The following is an 11,827-nucleotide window of genomic DNA, read 5'->3' as shown; positions in this document are numbered from 1 at the left end:
TATATTTTCAAATCTATGGCTGGCGACCAGTTCAGGGTGTAGTGCGCCTTTCGCCCGTAGTCAGCTGGGATAGGCTCCAGCACCCTCCCGTGACCCTGTACCGGATAAGCGGAGTGGATAATGACATGACACATGACTTTCAAATCTCTTCACAACCTCGCCCCTCCCTACCTTTCAGACATCATCCATATTCCCACTCCATCCCGCGCTCTCCGGTCTTCATCCTCCTCACTCCACCCCTTGCCTGCCACCATGGGGGACAGAGCCTTCAGCGATTCGGTTCTCCAGCTCTGGAACTCTCTCCACCTGACCTCTGTAATTGCACCACCCTCCCTGTGTTTAAAACTAAACTCAAAACCAATCTGTTCCGCCTTAATTACTCTCTCCAATTCCAGATATGTCCCTCATCCACTTTATTGTATTTTATCCTGCTTGATTTACGTGTTGGTGTTTCTACCCGTATTTGTGTTTTTACTTTCGTATTTTACTCTGTACAGCGGCCTTGAGTGTCCTGAAAGATGCTTCCAAAAAAAAAAAAAATATATATATATATATATATATATATAACACACACACACACACACACACACACACACACACACACACACACACATATATATGTTGTTTGTTTTTTTTTCATGGTGGAAAAAAATTTAATCTAAATAACTCTAATGAATTTGTCTTTTATCATGGTGGTCTGTAGGATGAATTGGATCAAGAGCCTGCCAAGTGCACCATGGTGGTGTTTGTTGTCCGGGAGGAAGAGGATCTTCAGCCACCACATTACATCGGGGCAGTTATTGTAGGTGTGAAGGTTCTTTGTCAGTTGCCATCTCTTGCACATAGATGTGTGATGCTGTTTGGCCTCATCTCTCCACTAAACCTGTCTTACCTAAGTAAGTTAAAACACGCTTTTGATGCACCACAAAAAAATACTCATGGAGATAGAACCAAACAAATTGACACGAATAGTGTGCGGTTTGAGTGTCAAACTAAATATTTGATAGCCCAAAAAAAAAACATTTCAGAATGTCCTTTTTAACCGTTTGTAGGTTGTATTCAGAGAAAAAAACTACAGCATTTTTCTAAAACAAAATTACATCAATTTAATGTCTTTATTCCAAAGTAACAAATATATATATATATATATATATATATATATATATATATATATATGTGTATATATATGTGTATATATATATATATACACAGACCAGTTGTCCTTTCATTTTACCATGAAGAGTCCTGAGACCTCTATGGCCCTGGTTAGACGACCACCCACCGCTGTGTTGTTGGGAATAAATGTGCAACATTGTTCACCGAACATAGCACAAACACCACCTCTCTCATCCAACAATACATCAACAGTCATCCTGTTTCGGAATGCCATTAGAGATTGGTTGATAGCCGTTCATGCACAGTTTCAAACCCACTTTGCGTCCAATTACCTAATTTTTGCACGTTGTGATGATGCAGTTGACCTGTCTGCGTTCTTTGTTCTTCGTTCGAGGACTCAAATCCTGTTACTTGATCTGTTAATTTACACTTACTTACTTACTTACACTAAGGAGAACACCGATGGCTTCCATGTATGTTGAATCATTTTTTTTTTTTTTTTTGCCGTGATACTCTGCTTTCTCTTTTTTAACGTCACCGATGTCCTGTCATGACATTGGACAGTTCACACAGTTTATTAACAAACAATATAAAACATACCATTTACGATCAATCAATTACATTTTGTGAAATGGCACTCTCCAGAAACTACCAATAATCTATAAGCAGGGCCTAGTTATGAAAAACACATACAGATATGCACTAAGTCTCAAAACCTTTTACATTTTTGGGTGATTTATCAAATGATCTATCATATCCACACCACCACCAGATTTCCCCTCTTGATAGTGGATTGAAGTTTATTTCAACCACTATCAAAACCAGACACAGTGGTGGTGAAAAGATTCCTAACCGCTTAGCTCTGTCAGCAACATTAATGCTATTTAAATTTTCAAGAGCAACTATCATAGAAAACATGTTCATCTACATCAACTCTAGTCACAGGATACACGCTGACCCAATCCATACATGTATTATCAAGATAAGCATTAATATAATATCAATAATACAATTTCATTTGCTTATTTTGGATATCTCGTTGTCCAATTGCTATCTTTTCACGAAAGTACAGACTTTCTCCTGTAACTTTGTTCTGTGGACCAATAGTTGCCCACTTGAGTATTACTCATGGTTCCAACTCAAATCTATCAACATGTCGTCCAAGCTCCACAAATATGTCCCATCACTTTTTTTTTTTCAATTATCTGCTTGGTGTTTGCAAATCCATTTTGATTAGTAATTGGGATTCTTACTGTTGGTATTGTACTATAGTCACATCATAGTTTGTTTATGTAACTCTGGGTTGTTCCCACATATAACACAACAACAAAAATATCAGAATAAAATTGTATACATCCAACATAGAACAGCTGCTTTTAACCACTTCAGGGTCATTTTGTCTGAAATATCCCCTCTACTTAGTCTGGTGTCTTATGAAATAAGACCACCCTATCATCAGACTTCCGCTCATCTCCTTTGTAGGAGATTTCAACCAAAATGACCTTTTTACATGTGTCAAATGAACCAATGTTGACTCTTCTACTATATTTACAGCTGTGAGAGCTGTCAATAAAACTAAACATGGCATTCCCCCTTGGGTAATTACATATGTCTTATCTTCAAACGTCTTTCAAGCATCCAGTCTCCTGGCTCCACTAGTTTAGTGCCCTGCTAGGAGACAGAAAGATCCTCACCACTCTAAATTTGTGCCTGTCTTTGTTTTTCTAACACTTTTCACATGTAGTCAGCTAAAGTTGCTTCAGCATCTATTTCCCATTTGTTCTTAAATTTGAGGTATTCTATAAGGCCTTCCAAACAATGTTTTACAACGTCTCGGTCCTAAATACAATGAAATACAATACAGTGCAACTCTCTGTATATAACTCAAATTAACTCACATAAACACATTTACAGTAGATACCAGAAAAACAACAGAACAGCAACAGTCTCATGCTGAGTCAAAGGCCCGAATATTCATCTTCAAGCGAGGTTTAAAAGTGGACAGAGAGGCGACTCGCATAACATTCAATGGAAAGTCACAGTGCTTGTCGTTTTTACAAACAGTTTTACTAATTTCCATACACTGTGTCCACTGCCTCCCCGTTTCCTCAATGCATAGCCTTTTCACTTTTTTTTTTTTTGTTCATTCTTTTCACCAATCCAGAGCTTTGAGGGTGGTAAGCACAATTATCTTTCAAATCAACGTGAAACATTCCTATCTCTTTCACAAGTTAGTTAACAAAATGGGTACTATTATCACTGTTTATTATTTTCAGGAATACCATATCTCGGAATGATATCCTTACAAAGTACTTTTGCCACTGTCAATGCATCTGGATTTGTTGGTTAGAAAGAGTTCTAACCATTTCGAATTCACATCTATGATGACCAAACATTTATTTTATTTTTTTTCTTCACTTTGGTTTTTATCAAATAAGTCCATATGAATAATTTGAAATGGATATTGTGGTGTAGGAAAGCGTCCTCTGCGTGGACTCAAATTACCTTGTGAATTGTGTTTCGCACACGTTAAACATGCCCTACAAAAATGTTTCGAATAAGCATTAAAGCCGTAAGCCGTATAATAACGTAATATCTGATGCACCATTTCCCCTGTTGAGACATGTGTTATCCCATGACTCAATATAGCAGCCCATTTGTAAAGATTATTGTTTGGTCATACAGAGATCACGTAGCGATGTTACACCATTTTCCTCCAAAGCCTTTGTTTAACTTTGGGACTTCTATCACTAAAACGTGTATGTCCGCAACAGCTTCTTTAGCTGTATTGTCTGCAATGTGTATTCAAGGAAAACACTTATGCAATGTATGCGCTACACATTTTAAGACGACTATATGTGTAAATAGTAACACAATTTACTCTCTTTAGTTTACACGCTTTTGTTTAAGATACTAATTCTGTTGCATGAGCTGAGTAATTTGAGGAGTAACTGCTAAGTTCTTTTTCCCAGTGTCATTTGATACAACTACAGTATTTTATTTATTTATTTATTTATTTATTTCCATCTACAAATAGCACTTCTCCGTTTTCTGAAGGCGAATCTTTTTGATGCCTTTACTTTTGGTTACTTTTTTCTACTAACTCATAACAATCTAGTTTTGTACCATCCTCCTGACATAATAATGACAGCCGGGTTTAATGTTGTACATCTCTCTATAATCAGATGTGGTTTTGATAACAATGTATTCATACACTATAAATGTCCCGCCGGTGACAAAAACGTCATGTTCATCAGCAAAAGCAATGCAGAAACCGCACGTGGTACTCTCAAAACCAGAGGATGGAACAAAACTATGGTTGCACTTGTTTCTGCAATTTCCAGATTGTGGGACTAATAAAAGACCATCTTTATCTTAATCTTATATCTACAGCAATAGATACTGCATTAACTGTTCTCATGCAGTGCTTCAATGCACATTCTACGTTGTCTAGTTTGGAATAGAAGTATGCGATTGGTTTCATCTTATCTCCATGTTTCTACACTAAAACTAAGGCCTTTTGCATCTGGACAAAGGGTCAGTGCCATACTTAATACGAACACTTGTTTCCTTTCACAAAAGCTGAATATGCTTTATCAGTCCAGTGTAAGGACAATGTCATTTAGAGGTTTTCCTCATTCATCATTTTACTCAGTGGCACAGTAATTTCTGCATAATTTGGAACTCAGACTTTACAATAATTTGTTAATCTTAAGCATGTTAATTTTATTTTTATTTCCTATTTTTCTAACTTTATGACTCATTTTACTTCAACCAGTTCTACCTCAAAGTGAACAAGTACACATCAATGTTATTTGTAGTCTCTAATTTCTTCTCTGCTTTAATTCCTTGGATGTTAAGATGGCGGCGCGCATGGACGCAGCGGCTAACAGCTCCCCCTCACAGTGCTCCTTATTACTTTTTATTAGTGTTTGCTTGCTCTTATTGGCATCAACTGAGGCACAACATCGATATACCCGCCAGGACATCGTGAACATTGGATATCGATGCGAAATAACCATCACAGAGGAATTTTGCTATGATCGCAAAATTCCGAACGAACTGGCGAGGCTGCCCGGCTCACCGTGGCTGGTCATCGGGACCGGGAGGCGGCGCAGGCGACGCAGAGAGAGGAAGCAGAAGCGAGGCTGCAGGTCCGGTGTCTTGCAACGGCTGCGACGGCAGCCCCATAGGCAACCACTACCGAGTCTGCACCTCACCAACGCCAGATCCGTGGTCCACAAAATCGACGACCTGGGATTACAAATCCTGGGAAACCGCTATGTGCGCGATAGCAGTGTGATCGTCGTCACGGAAACCTGGCTGCACGCAGACGTCCCCGACGCTAGCATCCAGCTGGCCGGGCGCTCGCTACATCGCGCGGATCGGACGAGGGACACCGGTAAGAGGAGGGGCGGGGGGCTCTGTGTTTACGTGCATGAGAACTGGTGCGGCGATAGCACGATCGTCGAGAAGCACTCTTCCCCCGACATCGAGTTCATGTCCGTTAAATGCCGGCCTTATTTTCTCCCGAGGGAGCTAACGGTAGTGATTCTCACAGCTGTTTACATCCCTCCCGACGCTAGCACTAGCACGGCGCTCTCGCTACTCGCGTGCGTCATCAATAAACATCAGCGGGCGCACCCTGATGGCGGTCACATTGTAGCGGGAGACTTTAATAAGGCCAATTTAAAGACTGTACTCCCAGAGTTTCACCAGCATGTCAAGTGCCCGACGAGGGGAGACAACACTCTCGACCATGTGTACTCGAACATCAAGCACGCATACAGAGCCCTCCCACTCGCCCCCCTCGGCCAGTCAGACCACCTGTCCTTGCAGCTCGCACCTGCGTACACCCCTCTCAGGCGCAGATTCAGGCCTACCACAAAGACTGTGAAAACCTGGCGTGACGACGCCATGAGTGAATTACAGGACTGCTTTCATGACACAAACTGGGACCTCTTTGATCATCAGGACCTTGATGTCTACACGCATTGTGTACTGGACTACATCAAGTTCTGCATGGAAACTGTGTCCCAACAAAAGACTATACGGACCTTCCCAAATGCGAAGCCCTGGATGTCCAGCAGGGTTCGCGCTCTCCTCAAGGCCCGTGACGCTGCCTTCAGGTCAGGCGACAAAGCCCAGTACAGGGTGGCTCGTGCTGACCTGAGCAAAGGCATCAAGCTAGCAAAGGCAACCTACAAGGGGAGGCTGGAGGCCCACCTTGCCAGTAACAGACCACGGGAGGTGTGGCAGGGTCTACGGAGCATCACCAACTTCCGTGGCAGCAGCACGACCTCTGCAGACCCGAGTGCATCGCTGGCAGAGGAGCTTAACTGCTTCTTCGCTCGCTTTGACTCGCCCCAACCATCACACCCCCGCACTTCAAGCTCCAACTCCCCCCCACTCATCGTAGAGGAACACGGTCAACCCCAGGAAAAGCTACTGGACCCGACGGAATACCAGGCAAGGTCCTCAGAGCATGTGCCCACCAACTGTCACATGTTTTCTGCAGGATCTTCAACCGCTCCCTGGCTCAGGCAGTCATCCCCTCCTGCTTGAAAACCTCCACCATTATTCCTGTCCCCAAAAAGTCACCAGCCGTCCACCTGAATGACTACCGTCCTGTTGCTCTCACACCAGTCATTATGAAGTGCTTCGAGAGGCTGGTTCTCCAGCACATCAGGGACTGCCTTCCTCCCACTCTGGACCCCTACCAGTTTGCATACTGGGCTAACAGATCCACTGAGGACGCCATCGACACTGCTCTGCATGTTGTACTGGGCCACCTGGAACAACAGCGGAGCTATGCAAGGATGCTCTTTGTGGACTACAGCTCGGCATTCAACACGATCATCCCAGACATCCTCGTCGCCAAACTGGACACTCTCGGCCTCCCTGCCCTCACACGCATCTGGATTAAGGACTTTCTGACCAACAGACCCCAGACTGTGTTGCTCGGCCCCTACACGTCCTCCACCCTCATGCTGAGCACCGGTTCCCCCCAAGGATGCGTGCTGAGCCCTCTCCTGTACGCCCTCTACACCTACGACTGCAGCCCGGCCCACGGCAACAACACCATCGTCAAGTTTGCTGACGACACGACAGTGGTCGGTCTGATCTCGGAAGGTTACGAGACAGCCTACAGAGAGGAGGTAAAGAGACTGACAACTTGGTGCAAGGACAACAGACTGCACCTTAACTCTGCTAAAACAAAGGAGATTGTCGTCGACTTCAGGAGGAACAAGACGCTGCCGCCCCCCCTCTGCATCGAAGGCGTGTGTGTGGAGAGGGTCCACACGTTCAAGTTCCTGGGAGTACAGATCTCCGATGACCTTTCTTGGAGTCACAACACCACAGCAGTGGTAAAGAAGGTCCGCCAACGTCTGCACTTCCTGAGAGTCCTCAGGAAATTCAACCTGGACAGGAAGCTGCTGCTGGCCTTCTACCACTCGTCCATCGAGAGCCTGCTGACGTACTCTGTCTCCACCTGGTACAGCGGCTGCACTGAGGCGGACAGAGTGAGGCTCCAGAGGACAGTCAAAACAGCGCAAAGGATTATTGGCTGCCCTCTCCCCTCGCTGTCGGACATCTACACCGCCCGGTGCCTCAGAAGGGCTCTCAACATCGTCAAAGACAATACCCACCCAAACTCACACCTGTTCGACCTGTTGCCCTCTGGCAGGCGCTACAGATGCATCAAATCAAGGACCAATAGACTGAGAAACAGTTTCTTTCCGAGAGCCATCTCCATACTGAACTCTCACACACACACGAGACCACCCTAACCTTGCAAAACAGCATTGTGATGTGTTTCTATATGCCCTATTCAGTCTTATTTATTTATCTAATTTATATATTTGTCTGTATTATTGTTGTATTGCACTGGAGAGGGGAGCCCTCTAATCTCGTTGCACACTTGAGTACAATGACAATAAAGGGATTTCTATTTCTATTTCTATTTCTATTTCTAATGTAAATACTAGCCCTTCTTATCAAATTACCATCTTTTTTTTCCGTGTCATTTCCATCTGTGCATTTCATTCCAGTTACTAACTACAGTTACCTTAATAGAAAGATCATCAACTGAAGTATGAAACATAACATATTTATTTCTTCAAATCATCCTTACAGCAGAACCTAATTCTTATCCTTATTCATTTGTTCAAGTCACACCTTCTTCAATCACCAAACTCTCTCTCTGACTTCCTCCCCCTACTTGGGAACGAGCATCTAACTTCAAAGAGCTGTTAACTCTTTGTTACAGCACACTCATGAGTTACGATTACACCAATACCCATTGCCCTCTGTCAAACTTTCCTCACTCCTTTTTTTTTTTTAATTTTCCAAATTCACTGTAGCCTTACCAAAGCCACTCAAAACTATCAAGGTATCAAATCAAAAACTACAAAATCAGGAAACACCTATGCTCCTACAAGGGTTTCTCATGCTCACTTCTTCATTCAATTAAGATTTCACAACACCTACTCCTCTCTTTCTGAAAAAGACACAAGTATACAATTAAGTAAAACCCATCATCAGAATGATATACCTTGTCTGTCGGATCATGTAAGTATAAATTGTGCCATCAATAATCTTTTTCTGTAAATTAATCACATCCCCACAACTTGGGCTCTCATTGTTCTGTAAAAGTAAACCTAATTTCAATTCATGCAACCAACTCAGTGTCCTTCTGGGTCCCTCAACCACACAGGTTCTAATTCTTTTACTCTAGACAGTTTTCCACTTGCAAATCTGACTATGACACATTTCTCTTGCTCTATCATTTGGAATTAATTTATTACAAGCAATCCTACATGCACCAGTGTCACATAAAAAAGTAATTGGTGACCCATTTACCAATAAGGTTATTTCAGCTCAGTTATTTCATCAAAGGCCAATATCTCTTGTAAATTTAGGAGGACCTCTTCATCTAGAAACTCATCTGTTCCTTGATCAGCCTCTAAATCCTGTTTAGATGCTTCCTATCCTAGTCATGCTGAAGGTTGCTTTTTCTCAGGGCAATCTCTTGCTATATGGCCTTCTTTACCACAACGCCAGCAGCCTGATGTATTTTGCCTGTTTGCTCCTCTTCCTATTCTTCCTCCTCTCTGTCGTCTGCCCCTTTGTCCTCTAAAGCTACCGGCCCTTTCCACCTCGATAAAAGACCTCCTGTCCTACCTGTCCTACCTGACCTGTCCTGTCTATAGACCTCTGCTTCTTTTTATTTTCTATCTTCTCAGCATGGAGGGCGTGATTTACATACTCCTCCAGGGTACCTGTTGGCAGGCAAATGAAATGTTTATTTACCCACTTATGAATTACCTCTCTTGAGCCTGCATGTAAAGCATTCTTCAACTGCTGTTGAAATGGCCCATTTACATTACCATTTTCCTGTAGCCCGCTGTGATTTTTAAACACAGCTGTCATTCTCACTTTGTGTTGCTCAAAAGTCTCATCATCCTTTTGTTTTACTCTTCCTATTTCAGTGTAATTTGCTCTATCTGACTTTTCGCATTCCTTTCCTTTGCTTATTTTGTTTTCATTCTCTTTTTGTTTCCTGTATCCCTCTTCTCTTTTTAAGGCTACCCTCATCCAATATTCTGTTTCCTCAAAGCCATTTTTCTTCATCTTTTTGGGGTCTTTTTCGTCTTTCCTATGATTGATCCCTGCAATGCGGCTATTTTTTGTGTATTTAACTGACCATTAAAGCCATGTTCAGTTATCCATGTATCTAAATACTGAGTTTTATCAGGATCCTGTTTTTCGATGAACTTCCAATCTCTACACTGCAGCGTATCCCTGGGTTTTATTTTACTACCTAATATCCCCATTTTAGAAAATTTGGACCAGTTTGTCAACACCTAAGGTGTTCTAAAAACTGGTTTCTCATCAGTAGGACAGCAACTCAAATTTCCTGTTGTGGTAATTCTCAATTCAACCTTTTCAGGTGGAGAATTATTGCCTTTGCATCCACACCAGTCTGCTGTGTACAACCCTACTGTATTACATCGGATAAAATACCAAGTGGTATTTGTAATCCCCAATCACACCGTTCACTCACTTTACATACGGTTTGCGCAAACATTCACACACGGAATTTAAGTGTACACACAGACTCCGCCGTCCTACTTTCTCCACGGAATTTCTCGGACTCCGCCGTCATATACCTGCCATTGACTAGTATTCACAGGGTTTTTTTATTTCTCACTCCACTGTCCTTCATGGACCTGCCATCGACTAGTATGCACAGGATTTCTTATCTATACACAATTTCTTTCTCTTTTCTCTATCTTTCTTTCTTTCTCTTTTCTTATTTCATCTCTACTTCATGTCTTTCTTTGCTTTTTTTTCTTTTTTATGTTTTATTTTTATTTATTTATTCTTAATGCTCATTTATTTATTCTGAACACTTATTTATTTATTCTTAACGCGCAATGACCTCCAGTCAGTCACTTCCCCCCTAAAAAAAAATATCTCACCACTGTTGTCTTCCCTCCATTGGATCGCCGTCAACCGTCAGATCCCAGCTGGTGGGGTGAGGTCCAGTCCTGGAAAAGGATTTTTAGGCTCTCTCTAGTGAGCCTGCCATGGCCATGGTCTTTCTGGAGTTCACCGCTGGAATCCTCAGGTATCTTGGCTTCCCGCTCGAAGGACCAAAATAATGTCAGGTTCAATCACCTAAGCATTCACTGAACAAAGGCAAAATGAATGAAAGGAAGACAAGAGTTGATCTTTTACTCGCGAGGAGAACGAACGGAGGTGTGCTCAGTTACATCTCCAACTTCGTTCTGGAGCACACTCCGCCGAGCCCTCTATTTTATTTGGGAAGTCCCTAAACAATACAATGTATTTGCACTAAGGAACGAAGGGGGGAGCACCAGCAGGAACATGTAAACATTTCAGACACAAGAGGAAAGACAGACATCAATGGCAGTCATTTACTGATTGAAAAGGCAGATATGCCTTTTAGTGCTCTGGCACTAAAGTCTCAGTCCTTTTGGTTCAGAGGTGTGTCTCGGCACACCTCCTTTGATGTTGTAGACGTTGATCCTGTCTTCAGGCATCCGCTTCTCTTGAAGTCTTCTCATCCATATGGTCAAACATAGGTCACACTGTGGAACAATTCTTTTGCAATACTAATAGAGTAAAATATGGGATAAAATATATCTTCAACCTAACAATAGTGTAAACTGACATACTGAAGACTGGACAGTCATTAATTTGATTGTCCAGTCTTTCCCTCATGAGATAATGCTTCACTTAGAAAATGTGTACAGCGCGAGCTGAAAATGCATTTGCAGTACTAAACTACCACATTTCTATAACAGCTTAATTCAACGTTTCCAATGTAAATTTCTTCCTTTATATAGTGTAAACTGACATACTGAAGACTGGACAGTCATTAATTTGATTGTCCAGTATTTCCCTTATGAGATATTGCCTCACTTTGCAAATGTGCACAGCGCAAGCTGAAAATGCATTTGCAGCACAATAAAAACCCAAACTTCTATAACAGCTAAACCAAACGTTTCCAATGAAAGATTCCACCTTTATATCGTGGAAAAAGACATCCTGAAGCCTGGACAGTCATTAATTTGATTGTCCAGTATTTCCCTTATGAGATAATGCCTCACATAGCAGAATCATAAAAACATGGACGTGATGGTAAACTGTCCATTGTGCCGATAGATGGTATTCTCATGAG

Source organism: Idiotropiscis lumnitzeri, unplaced genomic scaffold (assembly GCF_059441095.1).
Source record: "Idiotropiscis lumnitzeri isolate Australia: NSW breed Sydney's pygmy pipehorse unplaced genomic scaffold, RoL_Ilum_1.0 HiC_scaffold_110, whole genome shotgun sequence".
NCBI lineage: Eukaryota > Metazoa > Chordata > Actinopteri > Syngnathiformes > Syngnathidae > Idiotropiscis > Idiotropiscis lumnitzeri.
Note: the sequence above shows the minus strand (reverse complement) of the source record.